General features: G+C 39.0%; 1 long non-coding RNA gene across 1 annotated transcript; it reads left to right on the top strand.

The window, feature by feature from the left end:
* Positions 1 to 817: 817 nt before the first annotated feature.
* On the top strand, positions 818 to 3,971 carry LOC311064590. Its single transcript, XR_014602722.1, has 6 exons — positions 818 to 917; positions 2,358 to 2,451; positions 2,761 to 2,829; positions 2,983 to 3,132; positions 3,238 to 3,371; positions 3,825 to 3,971. It is a non-coding gene; the product is annotated as an uncharacterized lncRNA (long non-coding RNA).
* The last annotated feature ends 3,778 nt before the right edge of the window (positions 3,972 to 7,749 follow it).

Genomic DNA, 7,749 nt, shown 5'->3' with positions numbered 1-7,749 from the left:
CTTATTTTAAAACACAACTAAAGACCTTTCTGTTTTCCACTGCCTTCTAGAGGCACAACAATTTAAAATGTTTTACATGATGTGAACATCATCATCATTATCAGTTATTATCATCATTAGTAGTTTTATCCTTCAACTTCTTGTTTATACCCCAAAATGACTGCTATACAGGTTTTGTAGCAATTTGTAGCAATTATAGAAATATTAGACCTTAATTGTCGAATGTTTAAGAATGTTCTAATCGTGTATACTTTATTTTACATTTTGGACAAAATAGCCAATTTTACATTGAGGTGTGCAGATATCCCATGCAGTGCCCACCTATCCTGTTACTTACAGCAGTGGTTCTCAACCTTTTCAGGCCACAACCCCCCAAAATAATCATATTTGAACTGGGGACCCCAACCCTAATATGTACTTGTAATGTAGGAGTTGAGGCATTTAGTTTTAATTGACTCAGTTCCACAGATCAATATTTTGAAAATAGCCGATCAACAAGCTCACAACGCCTTGATGGGCTATTTTGCCTCTTTCTTATATTATTTAGCAATTTGGCCAACATTTGACCAGTTTTTTAGTATAGTTTGTTGATTACTTTTGATGCATTAATTATTTTATTTGTATTATTTTTTTAGGTATTAAAATGGTTACTTAAATTGTCACTTCACTGTCATCTGGGGACCCCCCCCCCCCACTCTCCAATCATGTGGGGATCCCCCTAGGGGTCCCGACCCACAGGTTGAGAACCACTGTGACACCTACAGTGCGACATTACGTCACGCAGCTAAGGGCGGAGCTTATTAGAATTTGAACAGAGGCGGAGAAAGTGAAACTAACGTCTGTCGGCCCCGTCTCGGCTGAGCGAACATTTATTTACAAACAGCTTGATTCCATGCTTCTACTCTACTAGATAACAGGTAAGTTTAATTAGTTTATGGAATTAAAATGTTATCCAACTTGTTAGTATCGTAAACGTGCAGTTTTTATTAGCCATGTATCACACGACGCTCGTCCGTCACGAGCGTCATGGCTGAACTTAATCCTGTTTTTTGCACGTTCTCCATTTAGAACCTGTACATCTACATAAACGTTCAGATTTTAAATATAAAGTGCTTACTCTATGGCCATGGATGTTACAAGTCTACTCGGGCACTCAGAAATACCCGTATTGTCTGTATTGTTCAATAAAAAGCATTTTAAGTTGATCGGTGGCCATTTTCTCCGTATTTCCTTATGCGTTCAACTACGTGACCCTATCGGTTGGGAGGTGTACTGCACTCTGATACATCGTAAGTCTATGACACAATGGCCACCGATCGGATTAAAATGCTTTTTTATGAACAATCTGGAATATACGGATACTTACACCCACCCGAAGTGAATTGTAACATCCGTGGCCATGAGGTAAGCACTTTATATTTGAAATATGAACGTATATGTAGATGTAGGGCCGTAAATGGAGAAATAGCAAAAAACAGGTTGAAGTTTCCTCATGACTCATGATACAGTGATTCGCTCAGTTCTAGCTTAAATTATGTTTCGTCGTAAGACACTGTTGCACGCCCAAAAATCACTGATCTACAAGCTCACAGCGACACATTGTGAGCTTGTAGATAAGGTTTTTGGGGCGTGTAACACAGTCTTAGACATGGCATTAGCATATTAATTTCCATGTGGTACATGTCAGTGTTTATCAGGTATAAATCAGTCCACAACACAAGCTAATGTTGGACTCATTTATTTTGACTGTAATTAATTATTATTATCATATCTATGAATTTTGTTTGAAACCTACAGTGCAAACTACAAAAAATACTTAGTTTTGTTTTGCACACAGCTAGCTAACAAAAGCAGGTAATGTTTATCAGTGGATCTCAAAGTGGGCTCCAGGGACCCCCAGGGGTCATTGGGGGGTTTCCAGGTGGTCCCCAGGTAAATGAGGTTATATAGCATCAAAATCAGTTTAACCACTTAAACCCTATAAATTGCCTATTTGAAAATAGCAGATCTACAAGCTCACAGTGCAGCGCATGGTGATGCGTTGTGAGCTTGTAGATCAGATATTAAAAAACTAAAAAACACTGTAAACAAACTGTGTGGAATATTTCTGAAACACTTTTGTAATTCAAATCTTGAGTCCTATAGCCAAGTACATAGGCTAATAATTAGGGGGTCCTTGACATGAACATGTTTGAGAACCACTGATTTGTACAACATTAATCATTAATCAGTTCTGCGAAACACTTTGCCAAATTCATCAGAAGAACTGAATGAATTATGAGCAATCTGATGAGTTAACATTACATTTTAAATTACTGACGCACAAATAATATCTATGTCTATTTCTACTATCACAGATGCTGAAAGAAACACCTGGCTGGCAGCTAGTGAGCACTTAAAACCAGTGCAAAGACTGGACACGACAAGAAGAAGTGCGAAGACGATTTTCAGGTGAAAAAAACATCTGCTGCTACGTGACGTCTTTCAATAGAGTCTGAGGATGTTTTTTTATTTTTTTATTATATTTTTTGGATACCTTTTACTTTCGTTTGATACTTTTCTTTTTTGTTGTTTGACATGTTCCTCCTTTATAATTCTTAATACTATGTATGCAAATAAAATTAATGGGTAGCCTGTACAAAACATTATGCCACCCTTTTACACCTGTAAACTTGTGTTATGCCCAAGTTGAAGCTGTTACCCTCAACTGTTGATCTGGGGTCAATGACTACATTTTTTATTTGTTTTTCTGTCCTTTAGGTGTTGCATGGTGACAGCAGCAGTTGTTGAAAGGATAATGAAGCTTCCCGACTCGTCTAATTGTCTTAGGTAGTGTAAACTGTTTTTTCTAATCTGTTTTAAAGCATTGCAAATACGGAGACTATATGGGGGTCATGTTTTAGTTTAACAATCTATTGTTATGTGGAAAGCAACAGACGAACACTGTTAACATGCAAACCATATATGTCTAATTATGTTAAGGTGAAGTTCTCACAGCTACAAAATGGATGCTGAGCATTGAGGGTCCGGTCGGTGTGGCTCCACAGATCAACTTCCTGGCTGGACTGGCAGCTTTTCCAGTTATTACAACTTCACTCTGGTGCACAGGAGCACGCCTGAATTCATTCAAAGGTAACTTTCTGCTTGAAGTAGAACCATCATATGTAACTCGTAAAATGTGCTCTCTTGTAGAGCAGCTATGAGTGCACCTTTTCCATATGTGATTTTTGATTTCAGATGTTTCGTTGGGATCAACCCATTGGTACCAAAACGACAAAGCTGCTCAGCCAGAAAAGTGCCTTGAGGGAAGGAGAGATGGAGAGAGCGATGCCACTGGCTCACAGATGGCGCAGGGGCGAGTACCTGTAAAGGTGAGCCAGTTGCGATACCCCTATCGTATTTTGCATATTGCTTTGCCGTCTTAGGTCATATTTTAGTAGAGTTTTATCATTTATTTAGTTTTTTAGATGTCAAACATACCATGAGATCATTCGACAAGACAAACTTACATAATTCTATTATTATTATTATTATTATTACACAATTCTAACCAATAATTGTAAATATAGAAGGTGTCTTGGACTCATAAATGCACTCACTTTTCAGACAATTCAAAATAATTGCATGTTTATGAAAAAAAACTAATAAACTAATAAAATAGATACTGTTTGAATAAAGGCTTTGGGCTATCAGCCGATAAACTCACAAGGAAACTCATGTACACTAAATCAGGTGGTGTAGCAAAACTTATATACTTGGAGTCTTTAGAAGATAGACTCGAGGCATTTTTCCACTGTTGTCTCATGTCCTTTTGGTCTTTGCAGAGGTAACAATGAAGAAGTGACCGCACGCAACTAAAGGCCAGCTGGGTCAAGCCATCAACAGCAAGTTGCTCAGGCATCGCCGAAAGGCAGATAATTGAAATTATTATTCCTGTCTAAGATCAACCAATTATTTTCTGTTGTGATTATGTTTAATTGAGATTTTTAATAAATATTTAATAACTTCTAGATATTGTGTTTTATTTAATTAATGTAGGTATGCATATTTGTATTTATGTAGGTATACATATCCTTAACATACTGCATATGTGTAAATAAACATATATGACCTATATTTAACATATATGTGTAAATAAACATATATTACCTATATTTAGCATATATAATATATAATGCATATATGAAATTGGCCCCCTACATATATGGGCATATATGCAGCATTCATATATATGCACATATATGTGCATATATATGTACATATATGCAGCATTCATATATATGCACATATATGTGCATATATATGTACATATATGGGCATATATGCAGCATTCATATATATGCACATATATGTGCATATATGGATATATATGTGCATATATGTTGAGAGACATATATGTAGGGGGCCAATTTCATATATTTGGCATATATGTTGAACATATATGTGGCAATATAGGTTCATATATTTTCTTTCCGTGTGGGTGGTGGAAAGTAACTAAGTACATTTACTCAGGTACTGTACTTAAGTAAACTTTTGAGGTACTTGTACTTTACTTGAGTATTTCCAATTTCCAATACTTTTACTTCTACTCCACTACATCTCAGAGGCAAATGTTGTACCTTTACTCCACTACAATTATTAGAAAACTTTAGTTACTAGTTACTTTTCAGATATAAATTATTATATTATGAAACGTACATTAACCACTTTAGCCCTATTTTATACGTAGGCTATAAAAAATAGCAGATCTACAAGTTCACACAGCGTCGCGAGGCGACGCGTTGTGAGCTTGTAGTTCTGCTATTTTCAAACATTTTAGTACTTTTACTTGTGGTACTCCAAGTACATTTTGTGCGTGTGTGTGTGCGTGCGTGCGTGCGTGCGTGCGTGCGCGTGCGTGCGTGCGTGCGTGCGTGCGTGCGTGCGTGCGTGCGCACGCAGCACCATACATTCACTGCAGAGGTCTTTTTCCAGACTAGACAGAATAACCCCTCTTAAGAGTCACAGCGGTTATCACGGAGCGCTCATAACTCAGTTTCTCCTCAAATATGAATAACACCTCTCTAAATGACGGCAGGGGCATAATGTTGGTCTCATTAGTGAGCCCACCACAAAGTGAGAGAGATAGCTGGAGGGACAGAAAATAAAGTGGGAAGAGTATAAGGAATAGTAATGTGTCTCAAAGGGAAGGTACAAGGCTGGCACAGTGACATGCCTGGAGGCTTCAAAATGACAACCTGTAACCAGTACTCACATGTTTTATACCCTATTGTATAAATAGTCTGCTACAAGTACAAGTTCGGTATTCAAAAGTGACTTGAGTAAAAGTACAAAAGTATTGGCATCAAAGTGTACTTAAAGTACCAAAAGTTAAAGTACTTGTTATGCAGAATGTCACATTTCACAAGTTTCCAAAAAATGCTTTAGCAGATAGCAGATCTACAAGCTCACCACTTGTCACAAAGCGACGCGTTGTGAGCTTGTAGATCGGCTATTTTCAATAGCCTATGTCAGGGTGCCCCAATTAGTTTTTCCCAAGGGCTAAATTATGTCTAGGGTACCAAGCCGAGGGCCACACAACCTGCAAACAGATTGGGGCTTGGGGGTGAAGTGAGGTGAAGTGGTTAATGTATGTTTTGTAATAATAACCAAAATCTGCAAAGTAACTAGTAACTAAAGTTTTCAAATAATATTAGTGGAGTAAAAGGTACAATATTTGCCTCTGAGATGTAGTGGAGTAGAAGTAAAAGCATTGAAAATTGGAAACACTCCAACACTTTTGTTACTAGTTACATTGTAGATTTTGATTATTATTACAAAACATAAATTAACCACTTCAGCCCTATATACATTTCGACCATTTGAAAATAGCCGATCTACAAGCACACAATGTGTCGCATCGCGACACATTGTGTGCTTGTAGATCGGCTATTTTCAAATATTTCTGTAGATGTTGTACATTTGAAAACGTGTGAAATGGGACATTCTGCATAATGAGTACTTTCTACTATTGGTTCTTTAAGTTCATTCTGATACCATTACTTTTGTACTTTTACTCAAGTACATTTTTAATTTCTGACTTTTACTTGTAACGGAGAGTTTCTACATTGCAGTATTGATACTTTTACTTAAGTAAAACAAGTGAGTACTTTTTTCTACCTGCTCCTGGCAGCAAACATCACGGCACTGATTCAATAACTATTATCCCTGTCTTCTCATAATGATACTTTACATCATGTTTAGAATTCATGAGGGGGAATTCACTTAATTATGTATTTTTCCAGATTACTGGCTGGCTTGATAATGCTGTGTAATCATATACAATTTAAATAGACTGTATAAATGACTCTGTTTACATGGATACACTGTGGGTCTACTTTGTCTCATTAAACCCCTATGTGGCCCACAGCCCCTAAAGCACTGCATTATTAATATGAGTATTACACAATCTCCCATTAGGTGCTTTCATATCCCATCTACAAGCCAGGACCTTCTGCCCTCGGCCACGTGTGTCTATGTTTGGAAACAACTTTCTAACACTGGCTCCGTTACAATTCTCTGAGGAAGATGCTGATGGCACTGAATGGATGTTTGCTCGGTAACAGTAGTAAACAGAATACATTTTCAGGTGTAAACAACATTTCAGCCAACCAGGAGAGAGTACCCATTTATCAGCTTCATTTTTAGTGTTCCAGTCCCAATTTTTGTCTGCTCATTTCTTTGGGTCATCACTTACAATGTCACTTGTTTAATAAGTATCCTGACTGAGTTCTCTATCCTGATTGGATAAGGTTGGTATCCCGACCTGAAAACGCATTTTCTGTTTAATGAAAGAGCTGGAGAGACATGGACACTCCTGTTACTGAACAAACAATCTATAGCAATGAATACTATCAGAATTTAGAGCAATTTAACATTTAGCCGGAATGTAGACGGCACCCGGGAGCAATATGGGTTGACGCCCCAACCTGGGTCTTCCGTGAGGAGGAAGTCTAACAAACCCACTGTGAGGCCTTTAAGGAGGGCCTTTCAGGCAAGCCGCAAGTGGAGCCTGTAGTTACTACAGGCCCAAGAAACCATCACGCCGGAGTGAAATGTTTGGAGCGGGGGAGTCTGGTGCAACGCTCAGGTCCTGGACCTGGTGAGACGGAGGAGGGGCCCGGCCGGGAGGCCACCCACAGAGCCTAGTCCCTCCACGTGCCAGAGCCTCCCCCGTTCCTAGCAGAGTAGTTCAGGAGAAGCGGACTGAGTGGCCCTGTCTTGCCCTAAGAGGACTGAACGTGGGTAGTTACTGGGACGTAAGTCGGGGCTTGATCAACCCCGGCTGGGTCACCTGGGCGAGGGTGTATGTTGCGAGACCCAAAACACCCCAGGCTACAACAATGATAGGCTGCAGCAGCGCCTAAAGGGGCGTGTTTAACATCTCCGGCGAGAGAATCCGTATGATCCCATTGGTTCACCTATCTGCCCCGTCAACACAACATTACGAGCGACGCCCACTGCACTCTGGTTGGTTGGGGAAATGAAACACTTCCTATATCGGGTACACCGATATACCGATATACTAAACAATAAAAGCCTGGAGATCGAGGCTACAACAATGATGATACGTCCCAGGTGCATCCACGTGATGTTTTTTTAAATGTATTTAATGGCCAAATGGAGTTCCTATCCGAAGACTGAATGGACTTTGTTGTTTTCTAATAACTGCTAGTTCGATAGGAGACACGCTGGAAGGTCAAACATTGA

This window comes from Gymnoscopelus microlampas (genome assembly GCF_963454915.1).
Source record: "Gymnoscopelus microlampas genome assembly, chromosome: 17".
NCBI lineage: Eukaryota > Metazoa > Chordata > Actinopteri > Myctophiformes > Myctophidae > Gymnoscopelus > Gymnoscopelus microlampas.
Note: the sequence above shows the minus strand (reverse complement) of the source record. Positions and strands in the feature narration are given on the sequence as shown.